Here is an 11,695-nt window from a genome sequence, read left to right as displayed (position 1 = left end):
GCAGCACCTTCTGCAGCTGAAAGAGGAAAATAATAATAAGAAGTCGCTTCATCTCACACTGAAAAAATGAGAAAAATCCCATTTTCCCATTGAAACTGTACAGTATTTTTGAGTTGAGGTGACACAGAGGTCAAATTCCCTCAACGTCAACATGGGAAAGGTAAGAGAATGCACAAACCAAATGAGGGAGAAGTGTGTTGACCGTCATAAGTCAGGGAATGGTTATAAAAAAAATAGCTGCTCAGCTGGAAATGTCCATTTCTACTGTTACGGCAATAATAAAAATAGGTGCTCTATGGGTACATGTGGCTACTGCTTACAGTGGTGCTTGAAAGTTTGTGAACCCTTTAACATTTTCTATATTTCTGCATAAATATGACCTAAAACATCACCAGATTTTCACACAAGTCCTAAAAGTAGATAAAGAGAACCCAGTGAAACAAATGAGACAAAAATATTGTACCTGGTCATTTATTTATTGAGGAAAATTATCCATTATTACATACGGAATTACTGACCATAGTGCTACCTTAATAGATAATATATTTACTAATGATATAGATAATAACATTATAAGTGGAATATTAATCAATGATATTAGTGATCATCTAGCAGTTTTTACAATTTATGACTGTAATCATAAGAGAAATGTGACAGACCATAAACTTAAGTATAGAAGAATTAGGATTGAGGAAGCCATGTTTGTATTAAATAATGATTTATTAATACAAGAATGGGAATCAGTTTATATAGAGAATAGCATTGATAGAGCATATGATAACTTTTTAAGTATATTCAAATTATTATATGATAAAAATTGCCCACTGAAGCAATATAGTACAAAACAAAACTATAATGACCAACCTTGGATTACTAAGGGATTACAAAATGCCTGTAAGAAGAAAAACACTCTATATAGAGAATTTATTAAATTAAGAACCAAAGAGGCAGAAAATAAATATAAAAAATATAAAAACAAGTTAACGAGTATCATAAGGAGATGTAGGAAGGATTATTATGGTAAATTAATATATAATAGCAAAAATAATATTAAAGGAATATGGAATGTATTAATAAAGATGGCTCTGGACAAATACATTACCCTAAATACTTTAATGACAAAGGTATCAAAAATTATAACATGGATGTAGTTGCTAATAGTTTTAATAATTTTTTTGTTAACGTTGGACCAAGATTACCTCAATTTATCTCTGATCCGGTAACAAATGATGATTGTATAGATAATATTATAAAGAGGAATTCTTGTTCTATGTTTCTTACACCAGTAGATGAGAAGGAAATTATTGATATAGTTAATAAATGTAGTAATAAAATATCCACAGATTGTAATGATATTGATATGAAACTAGTGAAAATTATTATTGGGGGGATTTCTAAACCATTAACATACATATTCAAATTATTATATGATAAAAATTAGGACCCAATACTGACCCCTGAGGGACACCACAATCAATATTCAAATGAGTTGAGACAGAGTCACCCAACTTCACAAATTGTGTCCTGTTGCTCAAATAACTTCTTATCCAATTTAATACAACTCCCCTTATCCCATATTGTTCCATCTTATTAATTAATATATCATGATTAATAGTATCAAAAGCTTTTTGAAGATCAATAAATATCCCAGCGACATATTTCTTATCATCTATAGAGTCATTTCAAACCGGTACTTTCCAAGCAATATGAAAATAGCAAAAGTAATTCCATTGTATAAATCTGGGGACAAACACAACTTCACAAATTACAGACCTGTTTCTTTACTTCCTCAATTCTCCAAAATTCTTGAAAAACTATTCAATAACAGATTAGATAAATTCATTGAAAAATACAAACTACTCAGTGATCGTCAATATGGATTTAGCGCAAATAGATCAACAGAGATGGCACTAATGGAATCAATTGAAGAAATCAGTAACTCTATAGATGATAAGAAATATGTCGCTGGGATATTTATTGATCTTCAAAAAGCTTTTGATACTATTAATCATGATATATTAATTAATAAGATGGAACAATATGGGATAAGGGGAGTTGTATTAAATTGGATAAGAAGTTATTTGAGCAACAGGACACAAGTTGTGAAGTTGGGTGACTGTCTCAACTCGTTTGAATATTGATTGTGGTGTCCCTCAGGGGTCAGTATTGGGTCCTAAACTGTTTATTCTTTATATAAATGATATGTGCAATGTATCAAAGATATTTAAGATGGTATTATTTGCATATGATACAAATATGTTTTGTTCTGGAACAAATTTACATGAGTTAGAAAACATAATCTCTTCAGAATTGTACAGGTTAAAAAGTTGGTTTGATCAAAATAAATTATCATTAAATCTGTCAAAAACAAAAATCATGTTATTTAATAATTAAAATAAATAGGGCAATAAATGTACAGGTAGATGGTGTTGATATTGAAAGAGTTTCTAATAAATTTCTTGGGGTAATAATAGATCTCATCTCATTATCTCTAGCCTCTTGATGATAGAATTAATTGGAAATCACATATAAAATACATACTAATTAAACTATCAAGAAGCATATCTGTGTTGAGTATAGCTAAGCACGTCCTGGACTATAATTCACTCCACATTCTTTACTGTTCCCTGGTTTTACCGTACTTAAATTACTGCTCAGTGGTGTGGGGAAATACATATAAATGTTCACTTCATGCAATAACTATACTTCAAAAAAGAGCTATAAGAATAATTCATAGTGCTGGTTACCGAGATCATACTAATTCACTATTCTTAAATTCAAAATGTTTAAAATTCAGGGATATGATAGAATATAAAACTGCTTTAATAATGTACAAAGTAAGGAATTATAAAGTACCAAGGAATATCCTAACAATGTTCTCGGATAGAGAGGGGGGCTATAATTTTAGTGGGAAATTGAAATTTAAAATTCTCAGTGCTTGGACAACGTTAAAAATGTTCAGTATCTCTATTTGTGGAGTAAAGCTATGGAACAGTTTGAATGTGGAGCTCATGAAATGTACAACTATAAACCAGTTCAGAAAAAGGTATAAGGAACAGATCTTTATGAGGTATAGGGAGGAGGAATTACAATAACATTCTATTGATAATATAAGTGTATATATGTGGGTATGGGTACATACGGATATATATATGATATAAAATGTGAGTAATTTTGTGTATATATGCATAATTGTATATAATATATAAGCATAATATGCATAATTATGATATGGGTGTCTGTACGTATGGATGTGTATAGTTGTAGGTATGTGTATATGTAAGTACTGTATATATGTATTGTACTGTATGTGTTTATATATGCACAACATAAGTATCTGTATATATAATTTGATTTGGTCGAAATTATACCATGTTGGTATGTCTTGGTATGTTGGTATGTTTTTTTTTTTTGTTGATTTTGTTTTTCTTTTGCATATATGGTTTATTATGGTGGAAAGTGACGTTTGATTAGCGGTGGTATAGAGGGTTAGGATTTGATAAGTTATTTACTTCTTCCTAATCCTTTCCGAACATTATTATGTTACTGCCTTGTGGCTATGCTATTCTGTTTGTTTATGACGATGTTTTGATGATTGCATTTTTTATTTTTATTTATTTATTTTGTTTTTATATCTTCTTTACTGTTCGGAATCAATCAATCAATCAATCTGTAAATGGCAAAAGTATGTGAACCTTTGCTTTCAGTATCTGGTGTGACCCCCTTGTGCAGCAATAACTGCAACTAAACGTTTCCGGTAACTGTTGATCAGTCCTGCACATCGGCTTGGAGGAATTTTAGCCCATTCCTCCGTACAGAACAGCTTCAACACTGGGATGTTGGTGGGTTTCCTCACATGAACTGCTCACTTCAGGTCCTTCCACAACATTTCCATTGGAATAAGGTCAGGACTTTGACTTGGCCATTCCAAAACATTAACTTTATTCTTCTTTAGCCATTCTTTAGTAGAACGACTTGTGTGCTTAGGGTTATTGTCTTGCTGCATGACCCACCTTCTCTTGAGATTCAGTTCATGGACAGATGTCCTGATATTTTCCTTTAGAATTCACTGGTATAATTCAGAATTCATTGTTCCATCAATAATGGCAAGCCGTCCTGGCCCAGATGCAGCAAAACAGGCCCAAACCATGATACTACCACCACCATGTTTTACAGATGGGATAAGGTTCTTATGCTGGAATTCAGTGTTTTCCTTTCTCCAAATATAACGCTTCTCATTTAAACCAAAAAGTTCTATTTTGGTCTCATCCGTCCACAAAACATTTTTCCAATAGCCTTCTGGCTTGTCCACGTGATCTTTAGCAAACTGCAGACGAGCAGCAATGTTCTTTTTGGAGAGCAGTGGCTTTCTCCTTGCAACCCTGCCATGCACACCATTGTTGTTCAGTGTTCTCCTGATGGTGGACTCATGAACATTAACATTAGCCAATGTGAGAGAGGCCTTCAGTTGCTTAGAAGTTACCCTGGGGTCCTTTGTGACCTCGCCGACTGTTACACGCCTTGCTCTTGGAGTGATCTTTGTTTGTCGACCACTCCTGGGGAGGGTAACAATGGTCTTGAATTTCCTCCATTTGTACACAATCTGTCTGACTGTGGATTGGTGAAGTCCAAACTCTTCAGAGATGGTTTTGTAACCTTTTCCAGCCTGATGAGCATCAACAATGCTTTTTCTGAGGTCCTAAGAAATCTCCTTTGTTCGTGCCATGATACACTTCCAAAAACATGGGTTGTGAAGCTCAGACTTTGATAGATCCCTGTTCTTTAAATAAAACAGGGTGCCCACTCACACCTGATTGTCATCCCATTGATTGAAAACACCTGACTCTAATTTCACCTTCAAATTAACTGCTAATCCTAGAGGTTCACATACTTTTGCCACTCACAGATATGTAATATTGGATCATTTTCCTCAATGAACAAATGACCAAGTAGAATATTTTTGTCTCATTTGTTTAACTGGGTTCTCTTTATCTACTTTTAGGACTTGTGTGAAAATCTGATGATGTTTTAGAGTCATATTTATGCAGAAATCTAGAAAATTCTAAAGGGTTCACAAACTTTCAAGCACCACTGTGTGTGTATATATATGAGTTTATATATATGAGTTTATCAGCCTGCCACATCTAGACATGGCAATATTTGCCCAATCTTCCTTGCAAAACGCTCCATTTCTGTCAGATTGCAAGGGCATCTCTTGTGCACAGCCCTATTCAGGTCACCCCACAGATTTTCAATTGAATTTGGGTCTGGGCTCTGGCTGGGCCATTCCAAAACTGTTTTGTGGTCATTGTCATGCTGAAAGATGACAATGTCATGCTGAAAAATTCCTCTTCATCTTTCTAGCAGACACCTGAAGGTTTTGGGCCAAACTTGACTGGTATTTAGAACTGTTCATAATTCCCTCCACCTTGACTAAAGCCCCTGTTCCAGCTGAAGAAAAACAACCCCAAAACATGAAGCTGCCACCACCATGCTTCACCGTGGCTATGGTGTTCTTTTGGTGATGCTCAGAGTTGTTTTTGCGCCAAACAGACCTTTTGGAATTGTGGCCAAAAAGTTCAGCCTTGGTTTCATCAGACCAGAACACATTTTCCCACATGCTTTTGGGAGAGTTGATGTTTTTTTTTTTGCAAAATTTATCCGGGCTTGGATGTTTTTCTTTAATCCTACCTCATAGTCCAGACATATGGAGAATACGGGAGATTGTTGTCACATGTAGTACACAATCAGTACTTGCCAGAAATTCCTGCAGCTCCTTCAGTGTTGCTGTAGGCCTCTTGGCAGCCTCCCTGACCAGTTTTCATCTTGTCTTTTCATCAATTTTTGAGGGACGTCCAGTTCTCGGTAATGTCACTGTTGTCCCATATTTTCTCCACTTCTTGATGACTTTCTTCACTGTGCTCCATGGTATATCTAATGGTGTGGAAATGTTTTTGTCCCCTTCTCCTGACTGATACCTTTCAACAATGAGATCCCTTTGATGCTTTGTAAGCTCTCTGTGAACCCTGGCTTTTGCTGGAGGAGGCAACTGAGTCAATGTCTGAACTTTATTTGGAGTTAATCAGAGTCATTTTAACTGATGGTGGTGTGTACCTAAAAAGACTGAATGCTGTAATTAAATCAAAAGATGCTTCAACAAAGTATTAGTTTAAGGGTGTACACACTTACGCAACCAGCTTATTGTACGTTTTTTACTTTATGTTTTTCCCCCTAACAGATTTGTTTGTTTTTCAATTGAATTGTACAGGTTATAGGTCACATTAAAGGTGGGAAAAAGTTTTGAAATTATTTATCGTGGTCTCATTTTTTTACATCAGAAAAACCTAGCATTTCAACGGGGTGTGTACACTTTATATCCTATATATATGTATATATATTAGACTCCTCCCATAAATGTTAAAATAAGGGTCTATTTACACCACATCACAGATAATACTGTTTCTTGATAAAATAATAACATTCGCATTTACCTTTCCTTTTTATGCACATGTTGACGATGATGAATAAGAAGATTATGACCAATGTTGATGAGAACACACCTCCTAGTACCAGCAAGAGAAACACCTTAACTTCCATCCTGGTGATGAAAAAAAACACACACGGAAAAAAAAATATCCACAGTGTATCTTTCTTGGTGGTTAGTTTCAAACAACGCAACACACAATGACTATTATGATAGTCTTCAAAATGCAGGCAGTTATGAAGTGTTATACACACACAGTCCTGTGCAAAAGTCTTCGGCACGTGTAAAGAAATGCTGTAGGCCCGAAATGGCTTAAAAAATAATGAAATGAAATGTTTCAATGTTAAAAAAATACTATAAACAGTAATCAGTAAGCCATAATAAATGAAACAAGGTCGATATTTGGTGTGAGACGACCCTTTGCTTTAGTCTCGGGTCCAGTGAGTGCAGTTTTATAAGGAAATGTCCCAAGCTGTAGGTTTTACTGAGCATCTTGCAGAACCAGCCACAGTTCTTCTGGACACTTTGTGACACTCGCGTCTTCATTTTGCACCAAAACCCAGTAGCCTTCATTATTATTACTTTTTTTATTTGAAAAGTCCGCTCTTACGTATGTAGTATGCTGCTCAGACATATTACAGACTTTTTTTTTTTATAACATAATTTTGTGCTGGAAAATGTTTTTGTCATGTTTTGACTTGAAAGTCATAAAATAGAAATCTATAACAAAGTCTATATGAAAAAAAAAAACATAGGGTGCCTAAGATTTTCACACAGTACCGTATATGCCTATTAATGTCATTATCTCTGCTTGTATTTGTTCTTTTTTTCTTTTCTGTGGCTGACCACCAAGCACACACTTTGCTGAGGCTTGTACGCCAACCAAACTGATGTTTCCTGTGAGGAAAAGCATCATATGTAGTCATCGTCTCGAAATAACTTTTTATTTTTTCTACTTAAGTCGAAACGTGCAGGCTTAAATGTCTCAGCTCTATCTTTGCTCCTAAGGCCCAAAAACACCAAGTCACACACACTTTATCCATAACACACAACTTCCTGTCCAGCAGCAGAAAAAGACATTTTGCATTGTATAAATAGATTGAACTGAAAATGTTCTTTTCACATTGTTCAAGTTGCAACAGTCTAAAAGTATTAACACTGCAGAACCCAAGAGTGGATGAAGTCAATTAGAAAGGCAATGAAATAAAAAAAAAGTTCATACAAAAACAATTTCTAAAAGAAATGCACGTTAAATAAATGCATGCTCATGTTTCACATCATTGTATAGTTTCAAGATAACATTAATTGTAAAAAAAACCCCACTTTTGTTCATGACTTTCTATAGTCTTTAAATACTTTGTTAAATATATATATATATATAATTTCCATTACAGTTTTCTGCAAGCTACGGCATTGTAAATATCTACACTATTACAATTCTTCAATTGTCCACCTGAGGGAACTTTTTAAAAGTTTAACCTTTTAACCCAATCAGAAATCATTCCCATGAGAGCACTTTTGGGAAGCGAAGTACCATTATATATCTATGTATATCTTCAAGAACACTTCTTCTTTTTACTATGAATGTTATGAGACAAAAAATACACCACAAAACAACCCTCAAGCACGCCTTTTGTTTAACAAAATTATTATTTCTATATATATTTTTTAAATATAATGTCCATCAGTTACCTTTATCTCCTTTTTGGACCATAAATCTCCATGACTGTTTAAATGACCGAGACAGAGCGAAACTGAAGCGTGCGTGACTTAAGTTCTTGAAAAAAAAAAAAAAACAGCTTCCTGTTGAGCTTCCTCGAATGTTTTCATCCCTCCTACAAGAACTGACTATTGTATTACACATAAAATATTTCAGTAGTAGGATTGCAACTGCAATGTCAAAAAAAAAAGATAAGAATGAAAGAGTAGGATGAGGAAGATGAGGACGTACAGTGGTGCTTGAAAGTTTGTGAACCCTTTAGAATTTTCTAGATTTCTGCATAAATATGACCTAAAACGTCATCAGATTTTCACACAAGTCCTAAAAGTAGATAAAGAGAACCCAGTTAAACAAATGAGACAAAAATATTCTACTTGGTTATTTATTTATTGAGGAAAATGATCCAATATTACATATCTGTGAGTGGCAAATGTATGTGAACCTCTAGGATTAGCAGTTAATTTGAAGGTGAAATTAGAGTCAGGTGTTTTCGATCAATGGGATGACAATCAGGTGTGAGTGGGCACCCTGTTTTATTTAAAGAACAGGGATCTATCAAAGTCTGAGCTTCACAACATGTTTGTGGAAGTGTATCATGGCACGAACAAAGGAGATTTCTGAGGACCTCAGAAAAAGCGTTGTTGATGTTCATCAGGCTGGAAAAGGTTACAAAACCGTCTCTAAAGAGTTTGGACTCTGCCAATCCACAGTCAGACAGATTGTCTACAAATGGAGGAAATTCAAGACCATTGTTGCCCTCCCCAGGAGTGGTCGACCAACAAAGATCACTCCAAGAGCAAGGCGTGTAATAGTCGGCAAGGTCACAAAGGACCCCAGGGTAACTTCTAAGCAACTGAAGGCCTCTATCACATTGGCTAATGTTAATGTTCATGAGTCCACCCTCAGGAGAACACTGAACAACAATAGTGTGCATGGCAGGGTTGCAAGGAGAAAGCCACTGCTCTCCAAAAAGAACATTGCTGCTCGTCTGCAGTTTGCTAAAGATCACGTGGACAAGCCAGAAGGCTATTGGAAAAATGTTTTGTGGACGGATGAGACCAAAATAGAACTTTTTGGTTGAAATGAGAAGCGTTATGTTTGGAGAAAGCAAAGCACTGCATTCCAGCATAAGAACCTTATCCCATCTGTGAAACATGATGGTGGTAGTATCATGGTTTGGGCCTGTTTTGCTGCATCTGGGCCAGGACGGCTTGCCATCATTGATGGAACAATGAATTCTGAATTATACCAGCAAATTCTAAAGGAAAATGTCAGGGCATCTGTCCATGAACTGAATCTCAAGAGAAGGTGGGTCATGCAGCAAGACAACGACCCTAAGCACACAAGTTGTTCTACCAAAGAATGGCTAAAGAAGAATAAAGTTAATGTTTTGGAATGGCCAAGTCAAAGTCCTGACCTTAAACCAATCGAAATGTTGTGGAAGGACCTGAAGTGAGCAGTTCATGTGAGGAAACCCACCAACATCCCAGAGTTGAAGCTGTTCTGTACGGAGGAACGGGCTAAAATTCCTCCAAGCCGGTGTGCAGGACTGATCAACAGTTACCAGAAACGTTTAGTTGCAGTTATTGCTGCACAAGGGGGTCATACCAGATACTGAAAGCAAAGGTTCACATACTTTTGCCACTCACAGATATGTAATATTGGATCATTTTCCTGAATAAATAAATGACCAAGTAGAATATTTTTGTTTCATTTGTTTAACTGGGTTCTCTTTATCTACTTTTAGGACTTGTGTGAAAATCTGATGATGTTTTAGGTCATATTTATGCCGAAATATAGAAAATTCTAAAGGGTTCACAAACTTTCAAGCACCACTGTACAGTATCTTCCTCATGGAAAGTACCCCCTATCATGAGTTGTTGTATGGTGTAATAAATATACAATAATTTCAGAAATTCTGAAATGCTAAAAGATGATTGTCCAGTGTATCTAATCTGCAACTGATTTTTGATTTAATAATAACCAAGAAAGCTGAAAGTGGTACTCTACTAGCTACTGATGAGTTTAGCTGTGGTAGTGTGAGATCATTATCTTTATTCTCCATAGTAGCTTGTGTATTGTAATATCAGTGTCTGTATTTGACTTCCTGCTTGAGGTTGGCTGGATATTTTTACAGACACCACCGCATTGATGAAGTCTGATAGGGCAGAAGGTACAAATGAATCTTCTCAGACTGGATTTCTGAAAATAGTTCTGACTCATGAAATGTATACCATAGCCTATTAATGCACTCATTCTAACACGTTATTGTTTCTATAGCCACAACTTGGGCGGCACAGTGGTGTAGTAGTTAACACTGTCGCCTCACAGCAAGAAGGTCTTGGGTTCAAGCCCATTACCGACGGGGGCCTTTCTGTGTGGAGTTTGCATGTGTCTGCGTGGGTTTCCTCCAGGTGCTCCAATTTCCCCCAAAGACATGTGGTTAGGCTAATTGGTAGCTCTAAATTGACTGTAGGTGTAAATGAGTGTGAATGGTTGTTTGTCTCTATGTGTCAGTCCTGCGATTGTCTGGTGACTTGTCCAGGGTGTACCCTGCCTCTCGCCCATAATCAGCTGGGATAGGCTCCAGCTTGCCTGTGACCCTGCACAGGATAAGTGGTTACGGATAATGGATGGATGGACAGTCACAGCTTACCCAGGAACTTGTATGGTGATCATTGTACATGATCTAAAATGAATAATAAACAGATTAAAGATGAAGTTTTCAGTTTATTTCACACTAGCAGGTTACCTGGTGTTGCCCAGGTTTTGCAAAATTCTGGGTTGCCCCCAGACTTCCATGTCAAATTTGTTGAAGATCCATCGAGAAATTGTCATGATCCGCCCTGGACTTCCACTCCGGAGATTTACTATCTCCCAGTTCAGCGCAATCTGGATCCAGGATGGGACTTCCATCTTGCCAGCATTCACTTCCTGTTCTGCTCTGCTGTGTATAAATAGGCCGTTCTCAGAAGGGGATTTTGCCAGAACGTCTTGTCTGTTTCTCATGTTGTCTCTGTGCCATTTTTTGCTTCCTGGATTTTTGCTCTCTGTTTTGCCTAGTCTTCGCCACAGTTTTTTGCACTCATGTTTTGTCAGTTTTTCATGTTTTTTGCACTACGTTTTTTGTCTCCAGTTTTTGTCAGAGCTATTTTTCATGTTTTTTCATATGAGCACTTTGTCTACCTAGTTGTTGTCTGGATTATTTTTGCTAATTTTCTTCGTTGACTCTTTTTGGACTTGAATTAAATTATTTTTTATTAATTGGATTTTCTGGTTTGTGTTCTGCTATTGGATCCTAACTCACCACATCTTGCCATCTGGCCAACATGGATCCAGCAGAACTTAACCATCTGAGAGTGGCTATGCAGCAGCAAGGAGCCCTCCTTGGGACCCACCAACAGGAACTCGGGCAGATCACTCAGAACCTGGCCATCCTATCTGACTCACTCAACCTCCTAGCCACACAACTCCAGCACTCCCAAGCCATG

The sequence above is a fragment of the Neoarius graeffei genome, chromosome 28 (genome assembly GCF_027579695.1).
Source record: "Neoarius graeffei isolate fNeoGra1 chromosome 28, fNeoGra1.pri, whole genome shotgun sequence".
In the NCBI taxonomy this organism is placed as follows: Eukaryota; Metazoa; Chordata; class Actinopteri; order Siluriformes; family Ariidae; genus Neoarius; species Neoarius graeffei.
The sequence above is the reverse complement of the archived record's forward strand: the minus strand, read 5'-3'. Positions refer to the sequence as shown.